At 41.2% G+C, this 15,817-nt stretch overlaps 10 non-coding genes across 10 annotated transcripts; all 10 read left to right on the forward strand.

The window, feature by feature from the left end:
- Nucleotides 1-225: 225 nt before the first annotated feature.
- trnal-caa (transfer RNA leucine (anticodon CAA)) lies at nt 226-339 on the forward strand. The gene is made up of 2 exons: nt 226-263; nt 294-339. It is a non-coding gene; the product is annotated as a tRNA-Leu (tRNA).
- A 1,102-nt stretch (nt 340-1,441) lies between these two features.
- On the forward strand, nt 1,442-1,555 carry trnal-caa (transfer RNA leucine (anticodon CAA)). Its single transcript has 2 exons — nt 1,442-1,479; nt 1,510-1,555. It is a non-coding gene; the product is annotated as a tRNA-Leu (tRNA).
- A 1,102-nt stretch (nt 1,556-2,657) lies between these two features.
- Nucleotides 2,658-2,771, forward strand: trnal-caa (transfer RNA leucine (anticodon CAA)). The gene is made up of 2 exons: nt 2,658-2,695; nt 2,726-2,771. It is a non-coding gene; the product is annotated as a tRNA-Leu (tRNA).
- A 1,102-nt stretch (nt 2,772-3,873) lies between these two features.
- trnal-caa (transfer RNA leucine (anticodon CAA)) lies at nt 3,874-3,987 on the forward strand. The gene is made up of 2 exons: nt 3,874-3,911; nt 3,942-3,987. It is a non-coding gene; the product is annotated as a tRNA-Leu (tRNA).
- A 1,102-nt stretch (nt 3,988-5,089) lies between these two features.
- On the forward strand, nt 5,090-5,203 carry trnal-caa (transfer RNA leucine (anticodon CAA)). The gene is made up of 2 exons: nt 5,090-5,127; nt 5,158-5,203. It is a non-coding gene; the product is annotated as a tRNA-Leu (tRNA).
- A 1,102-nt stretch (nt 5,204-6,305) lies between these two features.
- On the forward strand, nt 6,306-6,419 carry trnal-caa (transfer RNA leucine (anticodon CAA)). Its single transcript has 2 exons — nt 6,306-6,343; nt 6,374-6,419. It is a non-coding gene; the product is annotated as a tRNA-Leu (tRNA).
- Nucleotides 6,420-7,521: 1,102 nt separating this feature from the next.
- Nucleotides 7,522-7,635, forward strand: trnal-caa (transfer RNA leucine (anticodon CAA)). The gene is made up of 2 exons: nt 7,522-7,559; nt 7,590-7,635. It is a non-coding gene; the product is annotated as a tRNA-Leu (tRNA).
- A 1,102-nt stretch (nt 7,636-8,737) lies between these two features.
- Nucleotides 8,738-8,851, forward strand: trnal-caa (transfer RNA leucine (anticodon CAA)). Its single transcript has 2 exons — nt 8,738-8,775; nt 8,806-8,851. It is a non-coding gene; the product is annotated as a tRNA-Leu (tRNA).
- A 1,102-nt stretch (nt 8,852-9,953) lies between these two features.
- On the forward strand, nt 9,954-10,067 carry trnal-caa (transfer RNA leucine (anticodon CAA)). Its single transcript has 2 exons — nt 9,954-9,991; nt 10,022-10,067. It is a non-coding gene; the product is annotated as a tRNA-Leu (tRNA).
- A 1,439-nt stretch (nt 10,068-11,506) lies between these two features.
- trnal-caa (transfer RNA leucine (anticodon CAA)) lies at nt 11,507-11,620 on the forward strand. The gene is made up of 2 exons: nt 11,507-11,544; nt 11,575-11,620. It is a non-coding gene; the product is annotated as a tRNA-Leu (tRNA).
- The last annotated feature ends 4,197 nt before the right edge of the window (nt 11,621-15,817 follow it).

A 15,817-nucleotide genomic window follows, 5' to 3' on the forward strand; every position in this document is an offset into this window, starting at 1 on the left:
ATTCTGCAATGGCGTTGTATATTGTTTTGTAACGGATATTGTCCAAAAACGGTTCCGTTTAGAAAGGACTCAATTAAATTTCTACTCAAATCTGACACGCACGATCCCACGTAGTTCCAATTTTTTTGAACATTTAGAATAACTTACCTATCAACGTTTCGGAGAATAACTGGTGTTACCCAAAAGTATCATAAAATTAACTGTTTTGACTGAGCAAATGGTCAAGTCAGGATGGCCGAGTGGTCTAAGGCGCCAGACTCAAGGATTTCAGGTCTTTCCCCATTCTCTGGGTCTTCTGGTCTCCCTATGGAGGCGTGGGTTCAAATCCCACTCCTGACAGTTTTGTTCTCACCCCATCAAGTGCTTTAAGTCAGTTCATTAGATGCAAATAATGAAAGTTCTTGAATGAGGTTGTAGATCGCGTGGTACTGAATGACCTGCACATAGATTTTATTTCTCTGTGACTAAAGAAATTTTGCTCCTTGAATCTGATTTACATAATCCTTGGATATAGCGATTTGATCGGGTATAATGTTACTTTCCATGTGTCTGATAATTCCTGGTTTTTCGTGAAAGTACCTTAATACACCCTTCCTTTGCCATCTCATAGTCATGTCAGGATGGAGTCGTGGTCTAAGTTGGCAGACTTTAGGTGTTTAAGAACATTTAGGGTTTTATGGTCTCCCTATGGAGGGGATGCTTCAATCCCTACTTCTGGTACCATTTTTCTCTCTCCTTGAAGTGTTTCTGGAACTTTCTTCCGAAGGCAGCATTGCAACTTCTGCAATGGTGTTGTTGATAGTTTGGCAGTGGGTGTTGTCCAAAAGCGGGTCATTTGATAACTGACTCAGTGAATTTTCCGCTCTAGTCTGACGTGAACAACATCTCATAGTTCCGGTTTTCTTGAACATTTAGAATAACTTACCTGTCAATGTGTCAGAGAATAGCTGCTGTGACCCAAAATTATCTTAACAGATCTTAATTGGAACTTGCAGTTCGTCAGGTCAGGTTGGCCGACGGGTCTAAGGCGCCAATTTTTTGTCATTTGATGATGGGGGAGTTTTCTAAGGTGCCACAGTCAAAGAGTTAAGGTTTTACACCCACTGTCGGATGTTCTGGTCTCCCTATGGAAGCGTGGTTTCAATTCCCACTCCTGACACCATCTTTCTCTAGCCATGGAGCGTTTTCAGTACGTTCCTCAGAAGAAGCAATGAAACTTCTGCAATGGCGTTGTATATTGTTTTGTAACGGATATTGTCCAAAAACGGTTCCGTTTAGAAAGGACTCAATTAAATTTCTACTCAAATCTGACACGCACGATCCCACGTAGTTCCAATTTTTTTGAACATTTAGAATAACTTACCTATCAACGTTTCGGAGAATAACTGGTGTTACCCAAAAGTATCATAAAATTAACTGTTTTGACTGAGCAAATGGTCAAGTCAGGATGGCCGAGTGGTCTAAGGCGCCAGACTCAAGGATTTCAGCTCTTTCCCCATTCTCTGGGTCTTCTGGTCTCCCTATGGAGACGTGGGTTCAAATCCCACTCCTGACAGTTTTGTTCTCACCCCATCAAGTGCTTTAAGTCAGTTCATTAGATGCAAATAATGAAAGTTCTTGAATGAGGTTGTAGATCGCTTTGTACTGAATGACCTGCACATAGATTTTATTTCTCTGTGACTAAAGAAATTTTGCTCCTTGAATCTGATTTACATAATCCTTGGATATAGCGATTTGATCGGGTATAATGTTACTTTCCATGTGTCTGATAATTCCTGGTTTTTCGTGAAAGTACCTTAATACACCCTTCCTTTGCCATCTCGTAGTCATGTCAGGATGGAGTCGTGGTCTAAGTTGGCAGACTTTAGGTGTTTAAGAACATTTAGGGTTTTATGGTCTCCCTATGGAGGGGATGCTTCAATCCCTACTTCTGGTACCATTTTTCTCTCTCCTTGAAGTGTTTCTGGAACTTTCTTCAGAAGGCAGCATTGCAACTTTTGCAATGGTGTTGTTGATAGTTTGGCAGTGGGTGTTGTCCAAAAACGGGTCATTTGATAACTGACTCAGTGAATTTTCCGCTCTAGTCTGACGTGCACAACATCTCATAGTTCCGGTTTTCTTGAACATTTAGAATAACTTACCTGTCAATGTGTCAGAGAATAGCTGCTGTGACCCAAAATTATCTTAACAGATCTTAATTGGAACTTGCAGGTCGTCAGGTCAGGTTGGCCGACGGGTCTAAGGCGCCAATTTTTTGTCATTTGATGATGGGGGAGTTTTCTAAGGTGCCACAGTCAAAGAGTTAAGGTTTTACACCCACTGTCGGATGTTCTGGTCTCCCTATGGAAGCGTGGTTTCAATTCCCACTCCTGACACCATCTTTCTCTAGCCATGGAGCGTTTTCAGTACGTTCCTCAGAAGAAGCAATGAAACTTCTGCAATGGCGTTGTATATTGTTTTGTAACGGATATTGTCCAAAAATGGTTCCGTTTAGAAAGGACTCAATTAAATTTCTACTCAAATCTGACACGCACGATCCCACGTAGTTCCAATTTTTTTGAACATTTAGAATAACTTACCTATCAACGTTTCGGAGAATAACTGGTGTTACCCAAAAGTATCATAAAATTAACTGTTTTGACTGAGCAAATGGTCAAGTCAGGATGGCCGAGTGGTCTAAGGCGCCAGACTCAAGGATTTCAGGTCTTTCCCCATTCTCTGGGTCTTCTGGTCTCCCTATGGAGGCGTGGGTTCAAATCCCACTCCTGACAGTTTTCTTCTCACCCCATCAAGTGCTTTAAGTCAGTTCATTAGATGCAAATAATGAAAGTTCTTGAATGAGGTTGTAGATTGCTTGGTACTGAATGACCTGCACATAGATTTTATTTCTCTGTGACTAAAGAAATTTTGCTCCTTGAATCTGATTTACATAATCCTTGGATATAGCGATTTGATCGGGTATAATGTTACTTTCCATGTGTCTGATAATTCCTGGTTTTTCGTGAAAGTACCTTAATACACCCTTCCTTTGCCATCTCGTAGTCATGTCAGGATGGAGTCGTGGTCCAAGTTGGCAGACTTTAGGTGTTTAAGAACATTTAGGGTTTTATGGTCTCCCTATGGAGGGGATGCTTCAATCCCTACTTCTGGTACCATTTTTCTCTCTCCTTGAAGTGTTTCTGGAACTTTCTTCAGAAGGCAGCATTGCAACTTCTGCAATGGTGTTGTTGATAGTTTGGCAGTGGGTGTTGTCCAAAAACGGGTCATTTGATAACTGACTCAGTGAATTTTCCGCTCTAGTCTGACGTGAACAACATCTCATAGTTCCGGTTTTCTTGAACATTTAGAATAACTTACCTGTCAATGTGTCAGAGAATAGCTGCTGTGACCCAAAATTATCTTAACAGATCTTAATTGGAACTTGCAGGTCGTCAGGTCAGGTTGGCCGACGGGTCTAAGGCGCCAATTTTTTGTCATTTGATGATGGGGGAGTTTTCTAAGGTGCCACAGTCAAAGAGTTAAGGTTTTACACCCACTGTCTGATGTTCTGGTCTCCCTATGGAAGCGTGGTTTCAATTCCCACTCCTGACACCATCTTTCTCTAGCCATGGAGCGTTTTCAGTACGTTCCACAGAAGAAGCAATGAAACTTCTCCAATGGCGTTGTATATTGTTTTGTAACGGATATTGTCCAAAAATGGTTCCGTTTAGAAAGGACTCAATTAAATTTCTACTCAAATCTGACACGCACGATCCCACGTAGTTCCAATTTTTTTGAACATTTAGAATAACTTACCTATCAACGTTTCGGAGAATAACTGGTGTTACCCAAAAGTATCATAAAATTAACTGTTTTGACTGAGCAAATGGTCAAGTCAGCATGGCAGAGTGGTCTAAGGCGCCAGACTCAAGGATTTCAGGTCTTTCCCCATTCTCTGGGTCTTCTGGTCTCCCTATGGAGGCGTGGGTTCAAATCCCACTCCTGACAGTTTTGTTCTCACCCCATCAAGTGCTTTAAGTCAGTTCATTAGATGCAAATAATGAAAGTTCTTGAATGAGGTTGTAGATCGCTTGGTACTGAATGACCTGCACATAGATTTTATTTCTCTGTGACTAAAGAAATTTTGCTCCTTGAATCTGATTTACATAATCCTTGGATATAGCGATTTGATCGGGTATAATGTTACTTTCCATGTGTCTGATAATTCCTGGTTTTTCGTGAAAGTACCTTAATACACCCTTCCTTTGCCATCTCATAGTCATGTCAGGATGGAGTCGTGGTCTAAGTTGGCAGACTTTAGGTGTTTAAGAACATTTAGGGTTTTATGGTCTCCCTATGGAGGGGATGCTTCAATCCCTACTTCTGGTACCATTTTTCTTTCTCCTTGAAGTGTTTCTGGAACTTTCTTCCGAAGGCAGCATTGCAACTTCTGCAATGGTGTTGTTGATAGTTTGGCAGTGGGTGTTGTCCAAAAGCGGGTCATTTGATAACTGACTCAGTGAATTTTCCGCTCTAGTCTGACGTGAACAACATCTCATAGTTCCGGTTTTCTTGAACATTTAGAATAACTTACCTGTCAATGTGTCAGAGAATAGCTGCTGTGACCCAAAATTATCTTAACAGATCTTAATTGGAACTTGCAGGTCGTCAGGTCAGGTTGGCCGACGGGTCTAAGGCGCCAATTTTTTGTCATTTGATGATGGGGGAGTTTTCTAAGGTGCCACAGTCAAAGAGTTAAGGTTTTACACCCACTGTCGGATGTTCTGGTCTCCCTATGGAAGCGTGGTTTCAATTCCCACTCCTGACACCATCTTTCTCTAGCCATGGAGCGTTTTCAGTACGTTCCTCAGAAGAAGCAATGAAACTTCTGCAATGGCGTTGTATATTGTTTTGTAACGGATATTGTCCAAAAACGGTTCCGTTTAGAAAGGACTCAATTAAATTTCTACTCAAATCTGACACGCACGATCCCACGTAGTTCCAATTTTTTTGAACATTTAGAATAACTTACCTATCAACGTTTCGGAGAATAACTGGTGTTACCGAAAAGTATCATAAAATTAACTGTTTTGAGTGAGCAACTGGTCAAGTCAGGATGGCCGAGTGGTCTAAGCCGCCAGACTCAAGGATTTCAGCTCTTTTCCCATTCTCTGGGTCTTCTGGTCTCCCTATGGAGGCGTGGGTTCAAATCCCACTCCTGACAGTTTTGTTCTCACCCCATCAAGTGCTTTAAGTCAGTTCATTAGATGCAAATAATGAAAGTTCTTGAATGAGGTTGTAGATCGCTTGGTACTGAATGACCTGCACATAGATTTTATTTCTCTGTGACTAAAGAAATTTTGCTCCTTGAATCTGATTTACATAATCCTTGGATATAGCGATTTGATCGGGTATAATGTTACTTTCCATGTGTCTGATAATTCCTGGTTTTTCGTGAAAGTACCTTAATACACCCTTCCTTTGCCATCTCATAGTCATGTCAGGATGGAGTCGTGGTCTAAGTTGGCAGACTTTACGTGTTTAAGAACATTTAGGGTTTTATGGTCTCCCTATGGAGGAGATGCTTCAATCCCTACTTCTGGTACCATTTTTCTCTCTCCTTGAAGTGTTTCTGGAACTTTCTTCCGAAGGCAGCATTGCAACTTCTGCAATGGTGTTGTTGATAGTTTGGCAGTGGGTGTTGTCCAAAAGCGGGTCATTTGATAACTGACTCAGTGAATTTTCCGCTCTAGTCTGACGTGAACAACATCTCATAGTTCCGGTTTTCTTGAACATTTAGAATAACTTACCTGTCAATGTGTCAGAGAATAGCTGCTGTGACCCAAAATTATCTTAACAGATCTTAATTGGAACTTGCAGTTCGTCAGGTCAGGTTGGCCGACGGGTCTAAGGCGCCAATTTTTTGTCATTTGATGATGGGGGAGTTTTCTAAGGTGCCACAGTCAAAGAGTTAAGGTTTTACACCCACTGTCGGATGTTCTGGTCTCCCTATGGAAGCGTGGTTTCAATTCCCACTCCTGACACCATCTTTCTCTAGCCATGGAGCGTTTTCAGTACGTTCCTCAGAAGAAGCAATGAAACTTCTGCAATGGCGTTGTATATTGTTTTGTAACGGATATTGTCCAAAAACGGTTCCGTTTAGAAAGGACTCAATTAAATTTCTACTCAAATCTGACACGCACGATCCCACGTAGTTCCAATTTTTTTGAACATTTAGAATAACTTACCTATCAACGTTTCGGAGAATAACTGGTGTTACCCAAAAGTATCATAAAATTAACTGTTTTGACTGAGCAAATGGTCAAGTCAGGATGGCCGAGTGGTCTAAGGCGCCAGACTCAAGGATTTCAGCTCTTTCCCCATTCTCTGGGTCTTCTGGTCTCCCTATGGAGGCGTGGGTTCAAATCCCACTCCTGACAGTTTTGTTCTCACCCCATCAAGTGCTTTAAGTCAGTTCATTAGATGCAAATAATGAAAGTTCTTGAATGAGGTTGTAGATCGCTTTGTACTGAATGACCTGCACATAGATTTCATTTCTCTGTGACTAAAGAAATTTTGCTCCTTGAATCTGATTTACATAATCCTTGGATATAGCGATTTGATCGGGTATAATGTTACTTTCCATGTGTCTGATAATTCCTGGTTTTTCGTGAAAGTACCTTAATACACCCTTCCTTTGCCATCTCGTAGTCATGTCAGGATGGAGTCGTGGTCCAAGTTGGCAGACTTTAGGTGTTTAAGAACATTTAGGGTTTTATGGTCTCCCTATGGAGGGGATGCTTCAATCCCTACTTCTGGTACCATTTTTCTCTCTCCTTGAAGTGTTTCTGGAACTTTCTTCAGAAGGCAGCATTGCAACTTCTGCAATGGTGTTGTTGATAGTTTGGCAGTGGGTGTTGTCCAAAAACGGGTCATTTGATAACTGACTCAGTGAATTTTCCGCTCTAGTCTGACGTGCACAACATCTCATAGTTCCGTTTTTCTTGAACATTTAGAATAACTTACCTGTCAATGTGTCAGAGAATAGCTGCTGTGACCCAAAATTATCTTAAGAGATCTTAATTGGAACTTGCAGGTCGTCAGGTCAGGTTGGCCGACGGGTCTAAGGCGCCAATTTTTTGTCATTTGATGATGGGGGAGTTTTCTAAGGTGCCACAGTCAAAGAGTTAAGGTTTTACACCCACTGTCGGATGTTCTGGTCTCCCTATGGAAGCGTGGTTTCAATTCCCACTCCTGACACCATCTTTCTCTAGCCATGGAGCGTTTTCAGTACGTTCCTCAGAAGAAGCAATGAAACTTCTGCAATGGCGTTGTATATTGTTTTGTAACGGATATTGTCCAAAAACGGTTCCGTTTAGAAAGGACTCAATTAAATTTCTACTCAAATCTGACACGCACGATCCCACGTAGTTCCAATTTTTTTGAACATTTAGAATAACTTACCTATCAACGTTTCGGAGAATAACTGGTGTTACCCAAAAGTATCATAAAATTAACTGTTTTGACTGAGCAAATGGTCAAGTCAGGATGGCCGAGTGGTCTAAGGCGCCAGACTCAAGGATTTCAGCTCTTTCCCCATTCTCTGGGTCTTCTGGTCTCCCTATGGAGGCGTGGGTTCAAATCCCACTCCTGACAGTTTTCTTCTCACCCCATCAAGTGCTTTAAGTCAGTTCATTAGATGCAAATAATGAAAGTTCTTGAATGAGGTTGTAGATCGCTTGGTACTGAATGACCTGCACATAGATTTTATTTCTCTGTGACTAAAGAAATTTTGCTCCTTGAATCTGATTTACATAATCCTTGGATATAGCGATTTGATCGGGTATAATGTTACTTTCCATGTGTCTGATAATTCCTGGTTTTTCGTGAAAGTACCTTAATACACCCTTCCTTTGCCATCTCGTAGTCATGTCAGGATGGAGTCGTGGTCCAAGTTGGCAGACTTTAGGTGTTTAAGAACATTTAGGGTTTTATGGTCTCCCTATGGAGGGGATGCTTCAATCCCTACTTCTGGTACCATTTTTCTCTCTCCTTGAAGTGTTTCTGGAACTTTCTTCAGAAGGCAGCATTGCAACTTCTGCAATGGTGTTGTTGATAGTTTGGCAGTGGGTGTTGTCCAAAAACGGGTCATTTGATAACTGACTCAGTGAATTTTCCGCTCTAGTCTGACGTGCACAACATCTCATAGTTCCGGTTTTCTTGAACATTTAGAATAACTTACCTGTCAATGTGTCAGAGAATAGCTGCTGTGACCCAAAATTATCTTAAGAGATCTTAATTGGAACTTGCAGGTCGTCAGGTCAGGTTGGCCGACGGGTCTAAGGCGCCAATTTTTTGTCATTTGATGATGGGGGAGTTTTCTAAGGTGCCACAGTCAAAGAGTTAAGGTTTTACACCCACTGTCGGATGTTCTGGTCTCCCTATGGAAGCGTGGTTTCAATTCCCACTCCTGACACCATCTTTCTCTAGCCATGGAGCGTTTTCAGTACGTTCCTCAGAAGAAGCAATGAAACTTCTGCAATGGCGTTGTATATTGTTTTGTAACGGATATTGTCCAAAAACGGTTCCGTTTAGAAAGGACTCAATTAAATTTCTACTCAAATCTGACACGCACGATCCCACGTAGTTCCAATTTTTTTGAACATTTAGAATAACTTACCTATCAACGTTTCGGAGAATAACTGGTGTTACCCAAAAGTATCATAAAATTAACTGTTTTGACTGAGCAACTGGTCAAGTCAGGATGGCCGAGTGGTCTAAGGCGCCAGACTCAAGGATTTCAGCTCTTTTCCCATTCTCTGGGTCTTCTGGTCTCCCTATGGAGGCGTGGGTTCAAATCCCACTCCTGACAGTTTTGTTCTCACCCCATCAAGTGCTTTAAGTCAGTTCATTAGATGCAAATAATGAAAGTTCTTGAATGAGGTTGTAGATCGCTTGGTACTGAATGACCTGCACATAGATTTTATTTCTCTGTGACTAAAGAAATTTTGCTCCTTGAATCTGATTTACATAATCCTTGGATATAGCGATTTGATCGGGTATAATGTTACTTTCCATGTGTCTGATAATTCCTGGTTTTTCGTGAAAGTACCTTAATACACCCTTCCTTTGCCATCTCATAGTCATGTCAGGATGGAGTCGTGGTCCAAGTTGGCAGACTTTAGGTGTTTAAGAACATTTAGGGTTTTATGGTCTCCCTATGGAGGGGATGCTTCAATCCCTACTTCTGGTACCATTTTTCTCTCTCCTTGAAGTGTTTCTGGAACTTTCTTCAGAAGGCAGCATTGCAACTTCTGCAATGGTGTTGTTGATAGTTTGGCAGTGGGTGTTGTCCAAAAACGGGTCATTTGATAACTGACTCAGTGAATTTTCCGCTCTAGTCTGACGTGCACAACATCTCATAGTTCCGGTTTTCTTGAACATTTAGAATAACTTACCTGTCAATGTGTCAGAGAATAGCTGCTGTGACCCAAAATTATCTTAACAGATCTTAATTGGAACTTGCAGGTCGTCAGGTCAGGTTGGCCGACGGGTCTAAGGCGCCAATTTTTTGTCATTTGATGATGGGGGAGTTTTCTAATTTGCCACAGTCAAAGAGTTAAGGTTTTACACCCACTGTCGGATGTTCTGGTCTCCCTATGGAAGCGTGGTTTCAATTCCCACTCCTGACACCATCTTTCTCTAGCCATGGAGCGTTTTCAGTACGTTCCTCAGAAGAAGCAATGAAACTTCTGCAATGGCGTTGTATATTGTTTTGTAACGGATATTGTCCAAAAACGGTTCCGTTTAGAAAGGACTCAATTAAATTTCTACTCAAATCTGACACGCACGATCCCACGTAGTTCCAATTTTTTTGAACATTTAGAATAACTTACCTATCAACGTTTCGGAGAATAACTGGTGTTACCCAAAAGTATCATAAAATTAACTGTTTTGACTGAGCAAATGGTCAAGTCAGGATGGCCGAGTGGTCTAAGGCGCCAGACTCAAGGATTTCAGGTCTTTCCCCATTCTCTGGGTCTTCTGGTCTCCCTATGGAGGCGTGGGTTCAAATCCCACTCCTGACAGTTTTGTTCTCACCCCATCAAGTGCTTTAAGTCAGTTCCATCCATCCATTTTCCAACCCGCTGAATCCGAACACAGCGTCACGGGGGTCTGCTGGAGCCAATCCCAGCCAACACAGGGCACAAGGCAGGGAACCAATCCTGGGCAGGGTGCCAACCTACCGCAGGACGCACACAAATACACTCACACACCAAGCACACACTAGGGCCAATTTAGAATCACCAATCCACCTAACCTGCATGTCTTTGGACTGTGGGAGGAAACCAGAGCGCCCGGAGGAAACTCACGCAGACACGGGGAGAACATACAAACTCCACGCAGGGAGGACCCGGGAAGTGAACCCGGGTCTCCTAACTGCGAGGCATTTAAGTCAGTTCATTACATGCAAATAATGAAAGTTCTTGAATGAGGTTGTAGATCGCTTGGTACTGAATGACCTGCAAATAGATTTTATTTCTCTGTGACTAAAGAAATTTTGCTCCTTGAATCTGATTTACATAATCCTTGGATATAGCGATTTGATCGGGTATAATGTTACTTTCCATGTGTCTGATAATTCCTGGTTTTTCGTGAAAGTACCTTAATACACCCTTCCTTTGCCATCTCATAGTCATGTCAGGATGGAGTCGTGGTCTAAGTTGGCAGACTTTAGGTGTTTAAGAACATTTAGGGTTTTATGGTCTCCCTATGGAGGGGATGCTTCAATCCCTACTTCTGGTACCATTTTTCTCTCTCCTTGAAGTGTTTCTGGAACTTTCTTCAGAAGGCAGCATTGCAACTTCTGCAATGGTGTTGTTGATAGTTTGGCAGTGGGTGTTGTCCAAAAACGGGTCATTTGATAACTGACTCAGTGAATTTTCCGCTCTAGTCTGACGTGCACAACATCTCATAGTTCCGGTTTTCTTGAACATTTAGAATAACTTACCTGTCAATGTGTCAGAGAATAGCTGCTGTGACCCAAAATTATCTTAAGAGATCTTAATTGGAACTTGCAGGTCGTCAGGTCAGGTTGGCCGACGGGTCTAAGGCGCCAATTTTTTGTCATTTGATGATGGGGGAGTTTTCTAAGGTGCCACAGTCAAAGAGTTAAGGTTTTACACCCACTGTCGGATGTTCTGGTCTCCCTATGGAAGCATGGTTTCAATTCCCACTCCTGACACCATCTTTCTCTAGCCATGGAGCGTTTTCAGTACGTTCCTCAGAAGAAGCAATGAAACTTCTGCAATGGCGTTGTATATTGTTTTGTAACGGATATTGTCCAAAAACGGTTCCGTTTAGAAAGGACTCAATTAAATTTCTACTCAAATCTGACACGCACGATCCCACGTAGTTCCAATTTTTTTGAACATTTAGAATAACTTACCTATCAACGTTTCGGAGAATAACTGGTGTTACCCAAAAGTATCATAAAATTAACTGTTTTGACTGAGTAAATGGTCAAGTCAGGATGGCCGAGTGGTCTAAGGCGCCAGACTCAAGGATTTCAGGTCTTTCCCCATTCTCTGGGTTTTCTGGTCTCTCTATGGAGACGTGGGTTCAAATCCCACTCTTAACAGTATTTTTCTCTCCCTATGAAGTGTTGTCATTAAGTCTTTTAGAAGGAAGAAACTTCTGAAATGAGGTTGTTGATCATTTGGTACTGAATGATCTCCTAAAACAGTTTGTTTTTCGATAACTCGAATGCTTTTCTCCAGGAGTCTGACTTGTACACTATATGTAAGAACCAATTTGTTTGAACATGCTGTCAAATTTTCAAATGCATGTGTCTACGAATTGCAGGTGTTTTCCAAAAGTACCTATATAAGGCTGTTTTTCGGTCAATTGTTTATCATTTCATGATGGGGGAGTTTTCTAAGATGCCGCAGTCAAAGAGTTTAGGTTTTTCACCAACTGCTGGAGGTTCTGGACTCCCTATGGAAGTGTGGTTTCAATTCCCACTCCTGATACCGTCTTTCTCTTCCCATGGAGCGTTTTCAGTACGTTCCTCAAAAGGAGCAATGAAACCTCTGCAATGGTGTTGTATATTGTTCGGTAATGGGTATTGTCCAAAAACGGTTCAGTTTATAAAGGACTGAATAAATTTTCTACTCGAATCTCAATTGCATGATCCCTCGTAGATCCAATTTTTTTGAACATTTAGACTTACTTACCTATCTATGTGTTGGAGAATAACTGGTGTTATCCAAAAATATCTTAAAAGGATCTCTTTTGATTGATCTGATGGTCAAGGCAGGATGGTCTGCCTTGTTAAACTCTGATGTTTAACTCTTTCAGGGCTATTTTTTTTAAAAAAAATTTTTCTCCCAGGGCTGAATATTTTTCCAAAAACTATCTTTTTTAAAAAAAGAACACAAAGCAATGGTTTAAGATATCAAATTAACAAAAATATTTACTGTTGACAAAAATTACTGTTTTGCATGTTGTATGATCCTGCATACTCTATGATTTTACATGCTATGATTTCACATACATATCACATACATGTTTCACAGCAAAGTCCTATAAAGTATGATATTGCTCAAAGCAGCCAATTGCATGCATTGCCACATTGCACTGCTTACTGCTTATCGATCCTCTGCTCTTTATGTGGCTCTTTGAGGTGCCTCGCTATGCTTATAAGGACTGCTTGCCATTTGCCACACTAGTTGGATAAAGCACCTGCAACTGTGTGGAGTTGCTTTTTCTATAGGCTCTTCTGATATAGATGATGTAATGCTAGCTCATTCTTTTGGTGATATATCCCTGGCTGATGTAACTTGTCCAGCACCTTTGCAATAGTTATGTACGTGCAGTTGACCATTCCGATTACATTTGGAAAACCAGATGTTGCTGCAAATTGCACTTTGATGTTTCCCAGTTCAACCACAGTGTAAGGAAATCTTATATATATGGATGACAAGTGGATAATACCATCCTATGCAGCTGGCATGGCGTGGCCCAGTGATTTCTGTGAAATACCTGATTGGTTAAAAAGTTCATATTGAAACGTTCCTGTGATTAAAAACCCAAGAGTGGACAGAACTTGCAAAGGAGCACAATTCATTAAAGTCTGCTTTTGTAAAGTTGGCACCAGTTCAGTACACAGATCTAAGAGGATAGCTCTTGGAAATCGAAGTTGACTTAGAAGCCAGTCACTATAAATATGCGCTCTCTTCTAATTCTTCCATTTGTCTTCTAACAACACTAAAGCTGCAGGTGGAATAGTTTGACCATTCCATGCACCATTGTACTGTTACAGAATAATTACAATTAAGTGCTTTAAATTTGTAAACAATATGCAGTTACTTTCTGTGCATTTGTTAAAGCCCACATCATGGTTGTAAATATGAAAAAGAAGGGAGACGACACAGAAACATTAGCACATCTTTGGACACTAGGTGCTGTCCATTAGCAAAACCAAGCAGAAATGCGCATACAAACGGTGTGAGGCTGCCGTGAAAATGTGCATGGCTTTACGGCAAGTTTAGTTTTTATACATCTTAAAGACAGCGTGTATGCGACATTTTTGTGCCTGTGCACCGCTTATACATGAGGCCCCTTGTCATTACGGTTATTGAGTGTAGATTGATGGTCAAGAATGGAAAATGTATCCTGCTTGTTCTTCATCTTGTCCCACTTCTATATGGGGTCGATGTGCTTGATCAAGTTTTTCCATACAGCTCAGTCCTGAACCTTCTCACCAGTCAAGCCCTTTTTCCTTCAGATCTTTTATTTTATCTATACACAACTCCTCTTTGGCATTCCTTGCTTTCTCTTCCCCTGTACTTCTATTATCAGCATTCTTTTGTCCACAAATTCATTGTTTGTCCTCATCAGATGTTCATATGTACCAACTCCACCTACTTTCCAGCCATTTAACATTAAATATATAACACAATAATGTGTGCAAAAAGTGGCAGGGTCTGAATACTTTCTGAATCCAGTGTATTTGCTAATAGAAAACTGTATTTATGCAGATCAGATAATCTCAGCCTTCAACAGAGTCCATCACTTTTCAGTCTGTTTCCATTATTTCTAGTTAAATCCTGAAGGTTTGCTAATGTGCATATAAGAGGAGACACTACAGTGCAGAATGTGGAGTCATGGTTAGGCTAAGGATTGACAAGTCTTTTGATTATAGCTGGCATGATCTCTTCTTTGTTCAGATTTTTTTCCCCATTAAAATGCTAGGGAAGATTGGTGGAAATATTTTTTTTAGTTTCAATATATGCTTGTGTGCCCCACTGCAACAAACATATTTCTTCTATTTTCACACTGCCTTGTTTCCAAAAAAGGGATTAAGCAGCTACCAAGATGGTTAGTTGAGTGAGAATGACTTTTTGAATTATTTAATCTTGCATATTTTCTTTTGTCATATACTCTTTATTTGTAATCTGCATAACTCATCATGATATATCTTCCCTAAAACAACCTGGATACTCAGAAATTATGTTTTATGAGCATACTGTAGTCCAGGGAGAATCAATAAATTTCAATAGGATTTCAGCCACCATTATGACAAATACTGGCACCCCACAGGGATGCGTCCTCAGCCCCAACCTCTACATCCTGTTCACCCATGACTGTGTCACCTCCCACAAAGATAACATCATCCTAAAGTTTGCAGATGACACCGCAGTGATTGGACGCATCACTGGTGGGGATGAGGCGTCCTACAGGAGGGAGGTGGACAGTCTGGAGTCATGGTGTGAGGACAACAACCTCAACACAGACAAGACGAAGGAGATGATAGTGGACATGAGGAAGGAGAGGAGACCTCACCAGCCACTGTTCATCCGAGGGTTTGAAGTGGACAGGGTGAGCAGCATTAAATACCTGGGTGTCTACATCAGTGAGGGCCTCACTTGGACACTTAACACCACACAGCTGGTCAAGAGGGCTCAACAGCAGCTATACTTTCTGAGGAGACTGAGGAAGTTTGGTATGTCGACTAAGATCCTCTGCAGCTTTTACAGCTGCATTGTTGAGAGCATCTTGACCAGCTGCATCACCGTATGGTATGCCAACACTACTGCTATGGACTGCAAACGCCTGCAGAGAGTGGTAAAGACTGCTGAGAAAATCACCAGAACCCCACTGCCCTCTCTGCAGAGCATCTACAACTGCAGAGTCCGCAGGAGGACTGCCTTAATCCTCAAGGGCCCCACCCACCCCGATCCTCAGGGACCCCACCCACCCCCAACACGAACTGTTCACACTTCTACCCTCAGGCAGGAGGTATAGATGTATGAAATGCAGGACTTCCAGGCTAAAGAACTCTTTCTTTCCCAAGGCCATTAGACCCCTAAATAACTGACTGGAGTTTATAACCGTGGTGCACCTCATTCTATCTACCTCACACAACTGTATTTGACTTGTCCATCACACACCTACCTGCACATTACAATTTATACTTCTATTCTGTTTTTATAGTTTATGCTGCCTCTGTTACTTATTATCTATCTGCTACTTATTATTTATGTTTATCTTTATACATTGGTTTTGTCATTTGGTGTGGACAGCAAAGAAAGAATTTAATTGTACAGGGAAACGTGTTTCCTTACTGTGCACATGACAATAAACTTTGAACTTTAAAGACATTTTAGACAACAACAAAGTGACAAATAAAGCTTGATTATCTGTGGAAAATGAGAGAAATCTCAGAATTTTATAGGAGAATTTAAATATTGCAAATATCATCAGGCTCTTTATACATATCATTACTATATCCAATTAATTATTATGAAGGTAATTTCATCTAAAGTATAATGTA

The sequence above is a fragment of the Erpetoichthys calabaricus genome, chromosome 4 (assembly GCF_900747795.2).
Source record: "Erpetoichthys calabaricus chromosome 4, fErpCal1.3, whole genome shotgun sequence".
In the NCBI taxonomy this organism is placed as follows: Eukaryota; Metazoa; Chordata; class Cladistia; order Polypteriformes; family Polypteridae; genus Erpetoichthys; species Erpetoichthys calabaricus.